The sequence below is a fragment of the Protopterus annectens genome, chromosome 9.part0 (genome assembly GCF_019279795.1).
Source record: "Protopterus annectens isolate FY-2018-M chromosome 9.part0, PAN1.0, whole genome shotgun sequence".
Taxonomy (NCBI): domain Eukaryota; kingdom Metazoa; phylum Chordata; order Ceratodontiformes; family Protopteridae; genus Protopterus; species Protopterus annectens.
Genome location: NC_056743.1, coordinates 1,065,043,564 through 1,065,064,366, shown reverse-complemented (window position 1 = coordinate 1,065,064,366; position 20,803 = coordinate 1,065,043,564).

Here is a 20,803-nt window from a genome sequence, read left to right as displayed (position 1 = left end):
TAATCATGTGTCTAAAAGGTATTAAGTCCTTGTCATCTAGTCAGTCAGTCGAAGACGCTTGGTGTTGAGATGTATCAAACAGTTTACCTTCATATCGTCAATCACACATGATCGACCGACCACTTAATTGAACCATTTAAGCAAAACCAAAGAGCAAAAATTTTAAAATGTCAAAATAATGTAGAATTTTCGACATTTCTGGCCATGCCACACCTCCACACCAGTGCTACCATGGGTCAAAAAGGGGCGAGGTTTTGCTGACCAGTTATGTGGAATTCGACGTTGGAGACGTTCGCACTTCGGTATTTGCGGAAGCCATTTCACCCATATTGGGATCGCCATTATGAAGGTAAACCGTATCAAACATCCCTGTTCTTGTGTGAGTAGATCGAGTTTGTGAGGAATCTTCTGGTATTTGCCCTTGACCAATTCCAAAAGAAGACATAACCTCTGTTGCCTAAGTCAGAAGGGAGTCACCACATTAATCTTGGAAGATTCCTTCTGAATCTTCAGAAGTACTCCCAATATCAGTGGAAAGGGTAGAAATGCATAAATGAACATTCCTGACCAAGCTAAAGAAAGGCATCTGTCTTTCAGACCTTCTTGCATGGAGGGAGTCCTGGAACAGAATTTTTCCATCTGATTGCACAGATAGGAGGCAAAATGGTGTACTTGAGGAACTTCTTACAGATAGATCAAATCTTGGAAGACCCCCCTCTGATATAGTTTTATAGTTTTCATTCATGAGGTTCTGCCTTTATCCCAATCAGACTGTCTACCACATAAGTATGCTCTGATGGAATGTAGGAAACCCACAGAGTGAGATTATGTTGTAAAGCTATATCTCATGTCAACATGGCTAGTCTGCATAGGGGGTAAGATCTGATTTGCTCTTGCTTGTTTAAGTACTACATCACTGTAGTATTATCCATAGCAACTTGGAGTGGTCCTAGGGACCAAAGGTGATTCAGAGATTTGACTGCCTTGGTAAGGGTAAGCATCTCTTTTGTATTTATGTGCTTGTGTCTGTTTTTGTTGTTCCAAATACCTTTCACCGTTAGCCCACTGAAAACACTGGTACATTCTGGAAATAGCAGAGAAAGAAAATGATATAGATTGAAATTCAAAAAATATGCTATCCTTTGAATCTGAGTCATAAATCTGAGGAGAAAACAGCTGTAGTTGTCTCATCACATTCCTCTCCAGATTCAGTTTCTTGAATCTCTTCAGGAAAGAGGAATCCCTTTTCTCTTACCAAAAACAACCTGATAAGAAGGATCAATAACCTGTACAACACCCTGAGCCATACTTAATAAACTACCCCTGTCTTTAGTTTTTCTATTTCTTTTTGACAGGAATGTTAGGATAAATCAATTGCAACAACAGCTTTTGCAGGGATGGGCACAACACTCTGGCTAAGCAGGGGCACCTTCCCTGCCCCTTCTCTCAACACTGACAAAACTGGCTCTCCCTTGCCCACTGAGGAGACCTCAACAGCTGCACAGGACATAACTAACCCCTGTCCATAGTGGCTGTATGGGCAATACCAGAAGGATCTGTGGAAAAAGATGATTAGATTGAAGAACCAGCTTTGGTTGTAGCACAGTCACCCACCTGTGGCTAAGGCAAATTCCTAACCTGCTTTGGTGGCAGAGACTGTTAAGTTTATTTATTTATTTACATTTGTTTACCAGGAAAGTCCAACTGGACACAGGTCCATTTTCAGCGGAGGCCTGGGGAGAAAAGCTCCACAGTACAATAGAATGCAGTACATGAGAGAACAAAATATAGAACATACAATTGATTTTAATATATAATAGGTTAGAGGTTAACAGTTTTAGACAGTACAGTAGACAGTCATTGAGGTACATAGTCAAAAACTTAAAAAATAAAAGTATTTTTTTTTACCAGTATCTGGGTTTACAAGCTTTTTAGGACAAATCTGTTTATACTTATCTGAACATGTGACTTCTTACAGAACAGTCTGACAGACTTAACTTCTGTGTTTTGTGACTGGAAGAAAGATCGACCATGGGACCATACCTCTCAACCTCTTAACACAAGAAATCTGGACAAAGACAAAAATAATGAGGGGACAAAGGCCCAAAAAAAGGGACAAATTTTAAATATTGCTCTTATAAACTCAGAAAGTTGTTATAATGAAAGGTGCTGTATTAGCATACATTTTATGAAGGCTATGAAGTCTGAAACTCAAATGCCTGTCATTATTCAGCTACTTCGATCCTCAATGATTTGCTAGAAAACCACAAATTTTATGAGAAGCAGACCAACAATTTGAGGCAAAAGTCTAGACATTCTGTGAAAATATGGACACTTGAGAGGTATGTGTAGGACTGGTAGTTTGTTCCAAGGTCAAGCCGAAAATGGTGTTTCTTTCCAAAGCAGCAAAAGCCATTAAAATTTGAAAAGCAGTATAAAGTCACTTTTCCCAGTAAAAACACAGTAATAAGCAGTCTAATACACTTTTCTTGACTCAAAAAGTAATTCAAACAGTTTCTCCACAGAAAGCAATGGTTTTGCAATGTTTAAACCAACTTGTAAATGGTCAAATACCAAAGTGTGCTCCCATTTAAAAGTACAGCAAAGTCAAATGTTAGTCAACAAAAACACATATTCTTAGCTTAATACTCTCCTCAATGGGAAAGTAAATTTAGACATTAAAAATAATATATGGAAGTTTTTTATTCAAAGGGAACATATCTGCCCAACAATGGAACAACATAAGTTGACAGTCGATCCTCAATAGCCCACAGAATAGAGCTCTGTTCAGCTACTGAAAGCTCTGAAGGGCTTGTTGCCCAAACCTGTCTTTTTTAGTCAGCCTGAAGCTTTTGAAGCTGGACAGCAGATATATCCTATGCAAGATATAATTCATATAGCTTAGGTTACTGCAACAGTGATCGATATGAAAAATATCTTCCAATGCTACTTCTTGTGAGAGGAAGCTGATCACTGAGGCTTATCCTGTATTTATTTAACATCTGTTAACTGGGAAAGTCCGACTTGGAATGAAGCCAAATTTCAGTGGAGGCCCAGGGAGAAACACTCCAGACACATGTATTTGTAACTTGGGAGGAAACCGGAGCACCCCGAGGAAACCCACATGAACGCAGGGAGGACATGCAAACTCCACACAGAAGGCACCCCAGCCGAGAATCGAACCGGAGAACCTCTTGCTGTGAGGTGACAATATTACCCACCCATTAATTATTATTCTTATTATATTATTATTATTATTAGTGTTTCTGTTTGTGAGTCTTCGATATCTTAGGCCGACAATGCAGCATGTTTAACGATTCAGACTGTTAACTAACAGTAGTACTGCAAGGTGAATGATGTCTTCTCTGGACTGTAATAAACTGACTATAAATCAAAGGTTTACTTCACTGAAGAAAGTGCAGTGTTGCTTAAACAGTAGTTTTCTTGGTTTATGTGGCAGAAGTTGCTGAAAAAGTGGAAAAACTTGAACAATTGGTTTAGAGCTGCCAAAAATTGAGGACAGTCATTTAACTGATTAGCAAATAAAAATGGAATAAACTGGCATTGACGAAAAGTTGGAATGCATCTTATTTTAGTGAAAGGTAGTACAAGTGTTATTTAGACACTTTTGGTGAAGATTCAGAAAGTAAATCTTAAACTGAGAGAAATTGATTATGCCGGTGTGATTAGTTTTCATTTGTATAAATGTATGATTGCTTATGTTGTTAAGTGATGGTTTAATAAAGATGTTTCTTGTTTAAAAACCGGGAAGGAATTGAATAATTTATGTAATTTTGCTTAGGTTATGTGATATATAGCAATATATGTGAAGTATAATGTTTGTTAGGGCGGCCACGGTGGTGCAGTAGTTAGCATTGCCGCCTCACAGCAAGAGGTTCTCCGGTTCGATCCTCGGCTGGGATGCCTTCTGTGTGGAGTCTGCATGTCCTCCCTGTGGTTGCGTGGGTTTCCTCTGGGTGCTCCGGTTTCCTCCCACATCCCAAAAGACATGCTGTAGGTGGATTGGACATTCTAAATTGGCCCTAGGTGTGAGTGTGTGCATGTGTGTGTCTTCTGTGGAAGGTTGGGTGCCGGGCTGGCAACTCGACACCGTAAAACTCCACTGCCAATCATGAGCAGTCAAGGTGATCCACTGTGGCGACCCCTAACCGGGAAAAGCTGAAAGAAGAAGAAGAAGAATGTTTGTTAATGTTGATTCAATACAATTTGATTACTTTTGTATAAATGGAAATTTGTCTATGTCACAAGTGATGATTCAATAAAGGTGTTTAAAAAAAAGTGTCTACCTGAGACAATGATGATGAAGAAAGACTTTATGTCCACTTCTGCTATACATAACTGGTGATCATTCAAAAAGTACTTCAGCAGGTATAGCTGAACAAAGCACTAGAATAACATTCATCTAATAGCACAGACTGAGAATAGTTGTTTAGGTGGAATGTCCTATGCATTCAACAAGCCAGCGGCAAACCCACCCTCTCCCCTCAGAAATGTATATGTACTATCTCTATGGCCACATAACATTTAGAAATCAGGAAAGCAGGGTTGTGTAAGTAAACTTACAATAACAGCAGATGTTCAAAAGATCACTGTGCATTAGCAATATGGGTTATATCCTGTCAAGGATATAACAGCCGGCCAGCTTCCAAAGCTTCAGGGCAGCTTCAATACACACAGACCACGGAGATCTTGAGATGGAGAAAATCATCTGTTTGGGCATTATGTCCTTCACACCTTTCATGACAAAAAAAGATGGAGGCTAGAGCCCTGAAAGAGGTCAATTCTAGGTATAAAACAATCAATGTCCTCACCCTGGCAAACAAAAATCAAACAAAAAATTAGGAGGGTTGGAAGGAGGGAGTGGCTACGACAGCAATGACCATTTGAATAGCTACTGATGGTAAGTTTGCACACAACTGCACTCTGTTCATCATTTCATCACTGCTGCAGTAATCATGGTGATATGGGCAGAATATCACAGCTTATAAGTTTGGGAGGAGGAAGGATAAATGTCCAGGAGCCCCTGGAGAATAGTAATAGTAATGCATGATCTAGTCATGGAAATTTAGTCTAGTCTCTAGTGTTTTGTAAAGGTATGCATAGAGGTTCAAGATACTGCCTTTATAATACTTCTAGACTTCATCCTTTTCCCAAATGCCACTGATGAAGCTAAGACCCTAGTAGAATGTGTCTTGACTGTGCCTAGAGCTGAATTGTTATTGTGGGAATAGTAAAATGAAATAGCATGAGACAATCATTTGGAAACAGGCTGCAATGACACAGATTCTTTGCTTTTTTTAACCTTCATCAGAAATTATTAATTGATCAGAATTTCTACGGATTTAGCTCTGTCTAGACAGTATCTGAGCTTTCTGTGGACATCCAAAGTATGAAAAATACTTACTCTCTCATTTTTAGGTTTTGAAAAGGAGTCAAGGAGATGCTTGATTCAAAATAAACATGGATACCAATTTAGGCAAAAATGATGGATTAGTTCTCAAAGAAATATGATCTTCATGAAAAAAATAGATAACATTGACACACTAGGAAAGCCTGTGACTCAGACATGTTTTTTGCATAAGTCGGAGTAATCAGCAAAACTATTTTTTAAGTTAAGAACCTAAAATCACCCTGATGAGCTGGTTCAGATGGTACAAGAATTAACTTTTCCAAAAGAAAATTAAGATCTTTAGGAGAAACATATTTTCATGGGAGTGCATTTAAAGACGGAGCTCCATCAGTAGATATTCTGAGATGGCCAACAAATGAATTTTGATAGGGGGTAAGAAAGGCCAGAGGATAAGCATCAGAGAAATACAAGCCTTAAATGTTCTTGTTCTTAGTATGGTGCCAACTAGAAAATATTTTCCATTTGCTAATATATGATTTCCTAATAGCAGGTTTCTTCACCTGTTTTCATAACCTGCTGCATGTCCTCAGAAAATAGGTTCCCAAAAGATATTAAAACTGTATCATCTAGGCAGTTAGTTCAAGTTGCTTGAAAATGGAGTATATCAAACAACCCCTGAGAGTATGAGTGGGTTCTGTCTATGAGGAAGCCTGAGGTAGTGGCCCTTGGCCATTTCCAAAAGAAGGCAGAAAGTAGAGTTGTGTAAGTAAACTTACCATAACAGTAGATGCTCAAATGAACATTGCTACAGTAGCATTAGTTATACAGGTAATAGCCTGATAAGGATATAACAGGTGGCCAGCTTCCAAAGCTTAAGAGCACTTTCACATGCCCAACCATTAATCAAGTAGAGCTGAAAATAGGGTGGTCTGGACACAAAGCCCATCAGAGCTTTCATACCAACTGAGAGGGATGCTAGAGCCCTGAAAAGGTCAATAGTAGAAATAAGCACAAAAGTCCTCACACTGACAATAAAAAACTTAAGTAAGTGGGGGTGGGGTAGAGAGCAGGGAGGGCATGGCTACTGCAGCAGTGATCAGTTCATCATCTACTGTTAATAGTACGTTTACTTACACAACTGTACTATGTTCATCATTTGATCACTGCTTCAGTAGCCTTAGCTACATGGGTAGATTAACATGGCTTATACTGAGTTTAGGGAGGAAGAAGAGGAAGGATGAGGGCCCAGGAGACCCTGGAGAATGGTCTTAGTAAAGCCTAACCTATACCTGAAGAAGTAATCCGGTTTGTAATGCATTGTAAAGATATGTACAAAGGAGCAAGTTGCTGCTACTAGAATACTTCTAGAATCCAACCCTTTCTAAAACCCAAAAGATGAAGCCAAGACCCTAGTAGAATGAGCCTTGACCCTGCCAGGAACTGCTTTGTTGTGTTGGGTACAACAAAAGGCAATAGCATGATACAACCATTTGGAAACAGTCTGCTTTGACACAGGTTGCTCTTTTGTCTTACCTTCACAAGAAAGGAACAACTGATCAGAGTTCCTAAAAGTTTCAGTTATATTAAGATAATATCTGAATGGTGAGTGGACATCCAAGGCATGGAGTATTCCTTCGCCCTCAATTTACATTTTATTTATTTAGTTAGTTTGTTCATAGGATCATAGGATCATAGAAGTTACTAGGCTAATGGCCCTAGGGCCCTTACAAGCCTATCCATGTTCTGCCCTTGTTTCCACAATCAGCACTTATTGCCCTTGTCCAAGTGAGACACAGGTAGAACCCCCAGGGTGAATCTATGGTTACCCATCCAGTCATCCAGATTGTGCTTCACGAGGGCCAAAGAGGTGCTCTGCTTGACATGAATTGGGAGTGTGTTCCACAGGTGTGGTAACCTCTGGGATTCAAATCTGTCTCTCCAGTAGGTTCTATTAATGCCACATACCAGGTTAAGGTCTTTAGAATGAGTAACCCATGAGCCATTGGACTTATGGATATGCAGCATTTCTAATAAAGCAGAGTCAGAGATTGCCATATATGCATGACAGAGATAGCCTCTGAGTAGTCTGTACGAAATGGACTAAATTGACAGGAATTTCATCTGATCCACATAGGACAGATACCGAAGATCTTGAATTCTCCTTGTGAGGAACTTTTGTGGTCTCTCCAACTGCGGCAGGTGCCTAAATGGTACATACCAAAATGGGCATTGTACTCAATTATTGGTCTGATGAGTACAGGGAGGTTATAACTTCTTTTTTTCTGGAGGCAATGCCCTTACTTATGAGATGAGCAATGTAGAATGCCCTTCTTACCACTGAGGAGACATGGTGATCAAAGGTAAGGTTGCTGTCAACCTGTGTGCACAGGTCTCTCATCACTGAGTGAGTGGTTCTATTGATGTGGTAGTTAGATGGAACATTGCTCTTACCAAAAGGCATGATAATACTTTTTTGCATTGGGTTTAAGGCCATGACTTTAGTACTAACCATTTGTTTGCATAAGACACTAGGACATAGGACACTGACATAGTTTGGGGATTCTATGACCACTCACAGTTTGCAGTCATCAGCAAACTTTGTTAGTCACATACCTTTAGTTTTTGCTTGTACTTCAGAGAAATAGATTCCAAATAGTAGAGGTCCCAGGACTGATCCCTGTGGAACCCCACTAGTTACAGGTCTGTTGTTGGAGGAGGATTCCCATGTTTTGACTGTATGGATTCTATCGGTAAGAGAGTTAGTGACCCACCTAATGATATAAGGGTTGATTTCTAGCTGGGTGAGTTTGTCAATAATGTCTGAGTGTGGAATAGTGTCAAAAGCCTTGGCCAAGTCCAGATAGGCTGTATGCACATTTTCCCCTCGTCCAGGGCAGTGGTGACTGTCTCAAAGAAGTCCACCAGGTTTAACAGGCATGATCTCCCTTTGACAAATCCAAACTGAGTAGGGTCAAGTGTTTGGAGCTTACTTATATCTTTAATGATAAGGTCTATGATGATTCGCTCCATGGCCTTGCAGATAAAGCTAGTCATGCTAATAGGTCTAAATTTCCTGGGGTCAGTGGAAGCATCACCTTTGTGCAAGGGGATAACAGTAGCCATTTTCCATTCAGCTGGTTTGAAGTTGGTGCTTAGACTATGATTGAAAAGATTACCCAATGGTGTCGTGAATTCTTGTTGGAGCCCTTGTAGGACACAGTCTGGGATGTTATCAAAATAGTAAGGTAGACATTTCTATGGGTTACTACTGTCTTAGAAGTCAATTTAATAATCTTTATGCCAACCCCCATCTCTTAAAGCATATAATCTTGTTTATGAGTTCATACTAGGCTAGCTGCCTTTGTAGACCATTTTAAACCTAGCCAATTTCTCTCTTGAAGGTAAGAATCAAACCCTGTACCTTATGTTGAGGGGTAAACACCTTAACCATTATACCAACCCCCAATTTGTTTACCAGGTGGTACACTAATCACAATAAACAACTGATAGGCACACCCTGAGTGAAGAAATTCACAAAAAAAAAAAACATAGAAAAATTCACAAACATGGAAAGAAGACAGATAAATGTATCTGGGAATATGACAGTAAGATGGATCACTTGGCTCAAAAGCAGGCATAAATGAATTATTAGTTCTTAAGTAAACTGAAGAACAAAGTCCCAGATCACCCGTAGAGACAATGATTCAAAATTCCAGTGATATTCGGACCAAAAACCAATCTTTATTCACAAAACGGCTCTTGTGCAGAAGTTAAAACACCAAATGAAGACAAGCGCTTTCGCCTGGACCATTCCAGGCTTTATCAAGTCAAAGTAAATACAGATAAAACGCAGCCTTTTGAATAGTTTAATAGAGCCGTTTTGTGAATAAAGATTGGTTTTTGGTACGAATATCACTGGAATTTTGAATCATTGTCTCTACGGGTGATCTGGGACTTTGTTCTTCAGTTGCTCTCTTTTATTTCGTGGTTTACTTCTTAAGGAAACCCTAACTTTAATGAAAATGAGATAAGGTTGACCCATCATAGGAACCTACAATTCAGATACTCATCGTGAATTAGTCAGAGCAATAAGCAAAACCTTTTTTCCATTTCAAATGGTAGAAGAGTTAAATTTTCTAAGAAAATTAAAATCCCAATAAGGGGCCATATGTTTTCTATAAGACTTGGTATGTAACACCCCTTCCAAAAACATTTTCGTATCAGATTGCAATGAAAGAGGGGGATCCCAGGGCAGTCATGTTGAATTGCCAACAAATGTACATTGATGGAGGGGTTAGACAGGCCATAGGACATTACTTTGCACAGATGATGTAGAACTGAAACACTAGCCTTAAAGGGTCCTGGTTATTGTTTTTGCACCAACTAGAAAATATTTGATATTTGCAAACATATGATTTTCTAATAGCAGGTTTTCTTGCCTTCTTTAATACTTGCTGAACATCCTCAGAAAATAGGTGTCTCAAAGGCATTAAGACTCCAAGCAGTTAGATGCAGTTGTTTGGAGCTGGAATGTATCTGACACCCCCATCTTGTGTCAGTAAGTCCAGTCTCTGAGAAAGCTTGTGGTAATTGCACTAACAATTTCCAATAAAAGGGAGAAAGTACAGTTGAGTAAGTAAACTTACCATAACAGTAGATGTTCAAATGATCTCTGCTGCAGTAGCCTTAGCTATATGGATTGTATCCCACCAAAGATATAACAGCCAACCACACTGCAAAGCTTCGAGGCACCTTCCCTGGGCCCAAATTGTCTGGCAGCTGAAGCCAAACTGACTAAAAGGCAAGTATGGCCACAAGCCCTTAAGAGCTTTCCTACCAACAGAGAGAGACAGAGAAGAGAGGGAAGGAGGCTGAACCCTTAAAGGCTAATACTATGAAGAACAAGAATAAAATAACCACACCCTGGCATAAACAATACACCAAAAATGGAGGGAGTAGCAACTCTAGCAGTAATCATTCAAACAGCTACTGTTATGGTAAGTTTACTAACACAACTGTACTTAGGCTCATCATACAGATCACTGCTGCTGTAGCCTTAGCTATATGGATAAATCACACTAGCTTAATACATTTGGGAGATTTATTTTTATTTATTTTATTTAACATTTGTTTACCGGGAAAGTCCAACTTGGAACAAAGACATTTTTCAGTGGAGGCCCGGGGAGAAACGCTGCAAACACATTTCTTTGTAATGTGGGAGGAAACCGGAGCACCAGGAGGAAACCCACACGAACGCAGGGAGGACATGCAAACTCCACACAGAAGGCACCCCAGCTGAGAATCGAACCAGAGAACCTCTTGTTGTGAGGTGACAATGCTACCACTGCAACACTGCACTGAGATGGAAGGACAAGAGTCCAGGAGCCCCCTGGAGAATGGACCTTGCAAAGTTTGATGTAGACCTAGAGAAGGAATAAAGCTTATAATGCTTTGTAAAAGTATGTACAGAAGACCAAGGTGCAGCTACTAGAATACTTCTACAAACCAGCCCTTTCCAAAAATCCATAGATGAAGACAAGGCTCTGGTAGAGTATGCTTGACCCTGCCTGGAATAGTTTTGTTGAGGTAAGCGTAACAAAATGTAATAGCCTTAAACATCCATTTGGAAAGAGTCTGCTTTGATACAGTTTGTCCATTCTTCTTATCTTCACAAGAAATAAACAATTGATTCAAAGATCTGTAAGATTTAGTTCTGTCAAGATACTGCCTGAGTTGTCTGTGGAAATCCAAGGTAGAGAGTAGTGTTTCTACCTCATCTCTGGGATAAGGAAAGAAAACAGGGAGATAGATAGTTTGGCTTAAAGTAAATGTGGATACCAATTTAGGCATAAAAGAAGGAGTAATACTCAAAAAAACTGTTGCTGTGGAAAATGAGATGGGGTTGGGTCACCATAACAGCTTGCAACTCAGATACCCTTCTTGCAGAGGTCAGCCCAATCAGTAAAACCATTTTAAGATCCTCAAGTCAACCAGGTTACTCAGATACCCTTCTTGCAGAGGTCAGCCCAATCAGTAAAACTGTTTTAAGATCCTCAAGTCAACCAGGTTACTCAGATACCCTTCCTGCAGAGGTCAGCCCAATCAGTAAAACTGTTTTAAGATCCTCAAGTCAACCAGGTTACTCAGATACCCTTCTTGCAGAGGTCAGACCAATCAGTAAAACTGTTTTAAGATCCTCAAGTCAACCAGGTTACTCAGATACCCTTCTTGCAGAGGTCAGACCAATCAGTAAAACTGTTTTAAGATCCTCAAGTCAACCAGGTTAGCTGATTCAGATGGAGCAAGTGTTAGCTTCTCTTTCTCAAAATTAAGATCCCAAAGAGGGGCCATCCCTCCTGAAACTGCTCCCCAAGCAAAGTCCAAGGCAACTGTGGTGATTGACTGCTTTGGATCAGGGAGGGAGAAGGAGAAACTTGGTAATTAGGAGATCTCCTGTCTCCATCAAGTGATTTCACTTCTAACAAATCCCAGCACTGTCAGTGTTAGATCATAGTTAAATGGGGTCCTAGGATGGGTAAATAATCCCCCCAACCACAACAGCACCACTCCTGGTAGCCCCCCCCCCCCTACACACACACAGCCATTGCAGTGTCCCATTATTTGGCTATTTTTTCTCAATTATCATAAACATGGTTGAAACATCTCAGTGTGCATAATATTTTCTTTTTTACTTCTACAATTATTACAGATATTTGGATTTAATGGAAAACATTTATTTAAAATTTTATAGCACAAACACTGAAACCCACAAAGAAAATGCATATGGGCAGTGGTGGATTATGTTTACCTTTGGGCTGGCAGTTTTCAAACCACAGGCCTCTTTTTTAGGATCATGCATACATGTGTGTGTTCTTTGATTCCCTGATTGCATTAAATTATATTCTTTGTATAATACAATATCACTTGTTAGCATGTATTTTAAATTTGTAGTTTTCAACATTTTTCCAGTGAGCAATGAAACAAAACATATGAACCAATAATGACAAAACAACTCATTTCAGAACATTTCAACCACAAAAGACCACTCAAACTTCTGTCATTACAATCCACCAATCACATTCAATATGCACAATCTCTGCAGAAGTAAAAATCATCTGAATAATTACACATTAAATAGAACTGTAGCTAATGAAGTCGCTTTTGGTAAACAACTTTACTTTTAAGTGTTTCATCTACAAGTTCAGTGCCTGCTGCCATTGAAGAATAAATTGCCCAGGTTACATTAAAAAAAATGGTAAGCTGGCAATATTGCAATAGGGAATTACTGGCAAACCAACAACAGGGTCATAGTTACTGGACATCTCATCTAAAGGAGGACACACTCAGGAGTGCAACACACCCCATTTGCCATTAAAGTGCACTTCAGCATCAGCAATACTGGATGGTATAATGGTTAAGGTGTTTACCTTACAAACACAAAGTGCAGGGTTTGATTCTCATGGGGTGATTGGCTAGGCATAAAATGGCCCACGAAGGTAGTCACCTATTATGAACCTATATTCTCTGCCACTTTCTTTCATACTGAACTATGAAATACAGAGAACAGGATTATTGTTATGATGGCACAGAGCAGTAGAAGTGCACAAGTATTATAATGTGTCCCCAGATTGCTACATCTACTTCTTGTGTGAGGTTGGCATAATGATTAAGGTATTTACTTTACAAACACAAGGTGCAGGATTTGATTCTCACATGGGGTAACTGGCTAAGCTTAAAATGGTCCCCAAGGGCAGTTAGCTTAGTACTAATCTATGAACCTATGAATCTATGAGCAATCCATCTATGTGGTGTGGGAGTAGAACCCACAGCCTACTGCCTGAAAGCAAGTATGCTGTGCTACGGACACTGCTTTCAAACCCTATAGCACAAACATTGACAGTCATTTGCTAATCAAAACAGTTACAGATTAAAAACAGACTTAACATGAGCAACAGTAAACTTCTCTTCCCTTGAAATTAATAATTCCTTGAAAATGCACCACAATGAAGATAGTTGGTGCACAGGATTAAATTTCCTGTCTTCTGTAAGCAAGGTACAGGGTTTGAGCCGGAGCAAGTTAATTAATCAACCTGCCATCCCTAACTAGGGCATTTCACACACACCATGACACACACACACACACACACACACACACACACACACACACACACACACACACACACACACACACACACACACACACACACACACACACACACACACACACACACACACACACACACACACTGCAAGGATGGAATATCTCATACCAAGTGTCTGTCATGTGGTTCTGGTTTGCCACAGCAAAAGAAAATAACAGCATCAGCTTTCAGCATTTAAATCTGTGCATGCTTTGTACTAAAGATGCACACACAGATGCATGCATAGACAGAGTGTGTTCTTAAAGTAGAAATGTAATTCTTTTAATTGCTTAGAAATGTTGTGGCAGCCCCTCTGCTTAGGTTGCCTAGTGCTGAATCTGGTTCTGAGCACTGAGATCTGAAAAGATAAAGGGTGCTGGTGCCTGGCCCTGGACCAAAGAGATTTCAGACACAACTGTATCTTTCTCATGTGGAATCTTGGGAAGGGTATCATGAGAATCAAAGAAGCCATAAGACCCAAAATTCTGAGGCATTCCTTCACAGTGATTGAAGTATGAGAGGAAAACCTAGAAATAGATCTAGATATGTATCTATGTTTTTTTTTTTTTTGTGGAAGAAAAGCTTTTTGAACTGTGGTGTCTAGTTGACATCCAAGAAGCACAATCCTATGAAAAGTAATCAGGAAAGACTTTTGAATGTTCTCTTTGAATCCCTCACTCAAGAGAGAGAGAGAGATTCCTGACACTTTGAAAAAGACTCTGCAAAGAAAAAATGTGGATAACCTCTAGACTGCAATGAGCTATAATTTGAGCTAGACACTTTGTGAACACTCATGGTGCAGTGTATAGTCCAAAGCATAAGGCAGAAAATTGATAATGTGATCCAGACACACAAAACCTTATGAAACATATGAACTCTTGATGAATAGGACTGTGATGATAGCATCTATAAAATCTATAGTTACAAGGAAAGTTGACTGAGGAGGAAGAGGTAACAGGTTGTGTAGTAATATCATTTTGAATTTGGGCTCTATTACAAACAGGTTTAGGAAAAAAGATGCAGAACTGGTCTCCAAACATTTTCATTCTCTAGCGCTAGAAACATCCTTGAATAAATCCCCTTTCCCACCTGGGAAGGTGAAACTGGTTCTATCACTCCCTGGGACAGCACGTGATGAAGGACAGGTGGAAATAAAATAGTCTGGTCTGGAGTATGAGGAATTACCCCCTAGAAAGAATGGATTCCCTCTCACCACTTTGTAACCTTAATGAATGACCTTCAAAACCCATTTTTTGAAACTATCTCTTGTCAAAGACAAAAGTAGATATTCAGACTTTATGGAAAATGTCTCTTAAATAGTTATTCTGACTTATTGGCTGTCCTTGGTTTTGGGAGTTTACAGATTTCTTCTTGGAACCCCCTTGCCATTTCTTTTGTAAATATCTGTTTACCTGTATTTTTGAGACTGTTTATTTTGTTTCTTAGCAAAATTTGATGAGAAGTTAGAAAATCCCTTGGAAAACATGGAAAAAGAGAGTTGAAAAATCATAAGAGATTCCCTGTATCAACTTACCCCTTTTTCACACTTTTTGATCACCTGTGCAGTAGAGGGGTCAAGAATTAAATCTCTCTCCCAAGGAGAATTTAAAATCAAATTGTTAAATCATCTGGGATGTTCTGAGAATGCAGCCATGCAAACCTTCTTAAAAGTGGCCATGGCCCTGAAAGATGTATCAACAAAGTCATACACACACTACAAACAATGAGTGGAGATGAGAAAAATGAAAAAAAATTATTTAAAGATTTTTCCTCACAAGAAGAAACTGCAGATGAAACATTCTTCATGCTTTCACAATTAGCCAGAACAAACTTTAGCATATGAGCCTGGCAATTAAAAATTCTGAAAATCAAAGTTGTAGAAGCATCCGCTTTTTTCCAATAATTTAGTGTCTTTTGTGTGGAGTCTGCATGTCCTCCCTGCGGTCAAGTGGCGTTCAAAAGACATGCGTGAATGGGCGTGCCTTCATTGAAGGTTGGGCATCAGGCTGGCACCTCGGCACCATAAAAAAAATCGACTGCCAATCATTAGTGGACCAGAGTTCTGCTGTGGTGACCCCTAACCAGGAAAAGCCGAAAGAAAACAACATCAATAATCTTCACATGCTTATCAGAAAGAGTAAGGTTGGTATTAACTAAGTATTTAGCAGCAGAAGAATTAACTGAAGTTATAGCTGCTGGATCAGGTCTGGGAAGAGTGTATCAAAACATATAAGACTGAGGAACTTTATACATCCTAGCTGCCTCTAAAGAGTTACTGACTGTCAGTAAAACTGCAAACAGTGACACACACATTCCCCAAAGTTGACAGAAACGGAGAAATGAATGCTGGTTCTGGAAATTCCATCTATAACAGTGCATAGTATTTGCTCAGAAAATGAGAAACTTGTTCGTTCACTGAAAATTGTGGCACATTCTAGAAATGGTCTCAGAGACAGAAAACACCCCGTCAAACACACTCACACAGGGAGAGTCAGAAACTGAGCTCTCCTCTGAGTCTGAAACAGAAATCTGAGGAAAAGGCACTGTATCTGTCTGTCCCTTCATCCTCCTGTCCATATACAGAATCTTGAATCTCTTTTATCCCTCTTTCTTTTACCAGAAGCTACTGTGTAAGAATAATCAGCAGCCTAAATTAAACATTGAGCCAAACCCAGTAAACTACTTCTGTCTAAGGAAATTTGAAGCGGAGGAGGAGATAGATGCTTAGTCTTCTGTTTCTTATTGACAGGAAAAAATGGGACCAACATTGTTATTAATGGCAGCAACAGCTTCCCCAGTGATGGACACAACATTATGACAAAACAGGTAACCCGCCAATGTTTTCTCTGCCAACAAGAGTGCAGCTCCCTTTCCCACTGAGAGGATCCTAACAGCCACAGTCATACTGGCTGTTGGTGTTATACCAAAAGGGTATCAGGTAAAAGACAAGTGGTCTGAGGTACAAATAATGGCCACAGCAGAATCACCCACCTACCACTGAGTCAAATCATTAACCTGCTGTGATGGCAAAGGCTGTTTGCTTAACTTTTTCTTTTTGTGACTGGAAGAAGGGCCGACAGATTGTTCTATGGTTAAGCCAAAAATGGTACTTCTTTTCTAGTTAAAAACAAGCAGGAAGTGCCAATAAAACTAAAAGTCTTTAAAAGTCAAATTTTCACTGGAAAACACAAAGCACTTCAAAACACTTTACTCACCCAACAAAATAAATAAGCAGTTTCTACAGAGAAAAACGGTTTTCAGTTACTTTAAACAACTTTTAAACTGAAAGGAAATAAAAAGAGTGCTCTCATTTAAAAGTACAGTACAGTCCTGTGACAGTCCATTAAAACACAGACTCCAAGCTTTAAAATAACTTTCCAGAAGAGCAAAGTATTAATAATAAGCAAAAATAATTGAACAGAAGTTTTTTTTTCCAAAGGGTACCTATCTGCCTAGCAAAGGAACAGCACAAGCTGAGCGTCGAGCCTCGAAAGCCTTAGAGGAGTAAATTCTTCTGCAGCATTAAAGCTCTGAAGGGCTTGGCACTCAAATTTCTCTTTCAATCATCTCAGATGAGATGACAGACAGTTTGGGCATGTGGAAGGTTCCCTTGGGCTTTGGAAGCTAGCTGGCTCTTATATCATCAGCAAGATATAGCCTATATAGCTAAGGCTACTGCAGCAGTGATTGATATGATGAACATAGTACAGGTGTGCCAGTAAAGTTACATAACAGCGGATGTTCAAATCATCTTTGCTGCAGTTGCCTTAGCTACATGGGTTATATCCTGCCAAAGATATAACAGTCATCCAGTCTCAAAAGTATAAGGGCACCTTCCACACACCCAAATTGGCAGTTGGGTAGAACTGACTAAATAACAGGTTTGGGTGCCAAGCCCTTCAGAGCCTTTATGCCAACAATGAGGGGGAGGCTATAGCCCTGACAGGACAATGCTAGGAAAAATAAAAATAAATGTCCCCACCCTGGGACAAAAAAATACAACAAACAAGGAGGATGGAGGGAGGGAGTTGCTACTTTAGCAGTGATTGTTCGAACATCTACTGCTATGGTAACTTTACTTATATAACTGTACTATGGTGATTATTTGATCACTGCTGCAGTAGCCTAAGCTATATGGGTAGATTACCATAGCATAGTTAGACTGGGAAGTGGAAGGATGAGGTTCCAGGAGCCCCTGGAGAATGGTCTCAGCAAAGCCTGTCCTAGTCCATGAAAAGGAATCTGATTTATAGCGTTTTGTAAAAGTATGTTTGGAGGACCAATTTGCTGCTTCTAGAATACTTTTAGAATCCAACCTTGTCCATAACTCCACAGATAAAGCCAAGATCCTGGTAGAATGACCCTTGACCTTGCCTGGAATAATCTTGCTGTGGAGGGATAACAAAAGCAATAAAGCCCTTTGGAAATGAGCTGTTTTGACAGCAGTTGTCCTTTTTTTTTTACATTTGCAAGAAATGTAAAACTGAGCAGAAGTTATGAAATATTTTTGTTCTGTTAAGATAGCACCTGGGTTGCCTGTGGACATTCAAGATATGGAGTATTCTTTCTTCATAAATCTTAGGTTCTGGAAAGAAGATATGAAGATGGATAGCCTGGCTTAAGGTGAACTTGGATACTACTTTTGGCATAAATGAAGGATTTTTTCTAACAGGAACCCTAGCTTGGTGGAAAATGAAATAAGGTTGACCCACCATAAGAGCTTGCAACTCACACACCTTTCTTACAGAGGTCATAGCAATAAGTAAGACTGTTTTCCATATCAAGAACCTAATGTCAGGCTTATAAGTTTGTTCAAATGGAGCAAGTATTAGTTTTTCTAACATAAAATTAAGATCCCATGGAGGACCCACCTGTTTTCTAGGAGGCTTGATATGCCATATCCCTTTCAAAAACATTTTGACATGAGACTGAGTTGAAAGAGAGGGGTCTATGTGCAGACATGCTGAGATAGCCAACAAATGAACCTTGATTGAGGAGTAAGATGTGCTATTGTAATTAACACAAATAATGTACAAACAGAGAAACACTATCCCTGAATCGATGATGGGACCTCCGTTGGTACCAACAAGAAAACCTCTACCATCTGCTAATTTAAGATTTTTTTGAGTAGGAGGGTTTTTTGCCTCCATTATTACCTTCTGCATGCCCTCAGAAAAAGGAATCCTTAAAGGTATTAAAACTTAAAACCCTATCATCCAGGCAGTCTGATATAGTTGTTTGGGGTTAGAATTTATTAAATGCCCCTGATCTTGTGTGAGTAGTTCCAGTCTGTGAGGATGCTTGCGGTAACTACACACAGTCAATTCCAGAAGAAAGGAGGACCACTGTTGCCTGGGCCAGAAGGGGGTCACCACAGTGATCTCTGGGGAATCCTTTTGAATCTTCAGAATTACCCTGGATATTAGTGGAGATTGTAGAAAAGCATACAGGGACATTCCTGTCTAAGGAAAAGAAAAGGCATATGTCTCCCAAACCTTCTTGCATGGAGTCCTGGAGCACAAATTTGCCTACTGGTTGTTTAGAGCAGAGACAAAAAAAAATCTATTTGTGGTGTTCCCCAGAATGGGAATGCATTCCAGGAAATTTGGGGTCTTCCCATAAAATCTACATACCTCTAAACTGTACAAGTTTTTGCAAAAGTCCAGATTTTTGCCTCATATTTTTGGTCTTTTTCTCATAAAATTGTGGTTGGCAAATTATTGAGGGTTTAAGTCAAAAAATAATGACAGACATTTTGAGTTTCAGACTTCATACCTTTCAGAAAATTCATGCTAATGCAAAACCTGTTATTCTATCAACTTTCTATGTTTGCAAGAGCAATATTTAGAAATTGTCCCTATTTTTTGGCCTTTGTCCCCTATTATTTATGGCTTTGTTCAGATTTCTAGCTCTAAGAGGCTGAGAATTATGAAAATCTCCCCTTTTCACAACCTTCAAAAGTGGAATCAGATAAGTCAAGAAATGTTGATGATGGGACCAAAGAGATTTCAGGTACTATTGGATCTTTCTCGTGTGGAGCCTTACAAGAGTTATCAAGAGTATCAAAGATGCCATGAGACCAAGTATCATGAGAAATTTCATTGCTGAAATGAAAATCTGTGTGGAAAAGCTCAGGAATAGATCTAAGCGCAGATCTATTTTTCTCTGTGGAGCAAAAGCTCTTTGAAAAAAGATGTCCAGGAGACACTCCAGAAAAATAATCCTGTGAGTAAAAGTCAAAAAGGACTTCTGAGCATTGCCTTGGAATTCCAGCCCCTGTAGGACATCCCTTACTCTAGTGAGTGATTCCTGATACTTTGAAAATGACTCTGCAAACATAAGTAAGTCATCTAATTTCAGAAAATTGTGCATACCTTGTGGTCTGCAGTAGGCTATCACAGGAGGTAGACACATTTTGAATATCTTTACAGCAGTAGGTGTCCAAAGGGTAAGAAAGAAAACTGATAATGTGAACCAGACACTGAAAACGTAAGATACATTTGAAATCTGGATGTGTAGGAATGTGATGATAACACATCTTTTAAATATAAGGTGACTAGAAAATGCAAATGGGGAATAAGGGGTAACAATTAATGAAATGGTAACATTTTGAACATGAGCCTTATCATAAACTGGTTCATAAAGGAAAAACCCAGAGATATCTCCAAGAATTGTCTTTCTCTGGCACCAGAAACATCCTTGACTAAAACCCTTCTCCTAACTGAGGAGGAGGAGCAGCTTATCTCATCCCCCTGAACCAGTATATGTTGAAAGAAAGAAGGAAAATAACAGTTGAGTCTGGAGGATGAGCTAGACTTCCCTGATAAGGAGGGAGAGATTCCCCCTGTCATCTGTAACCATGGCAGAGTAGTCTCAGAGCCAATCTGGCTGAAATAATCTGTTGCAGAAGGGATGGAATGGAGGTTCGGACTTTCTGAAAGGATCAAGGAACTGCCAGAATCTCAGGGAGAGGGAAGTCTTTTATATAGTCATTCTGACTTATTAGACTGTCCTTTTATTCTGGGGGAGGGGGTTCTTAGTTTCTTTTTGGAACCTCCCTTCCTTTGCTTTTTAAACATTTACTTATCAGCAGCTTGTTGGGACTGTTTATTTTAACTTTTAAGGAAAGTTGTAGACGGAGCACTGAATCACTTGGTAAACATGGAGAAGGACGGATGAAAAATCTGAAAAGTCCATTGCATCAGCTTCTCTCTCTCTCATCAAACTTTTTAATGACCTCTGCTGTATAATGTCCAAAAAACTAGCTCTCTAGCCAAGGGGGAATTCAAAA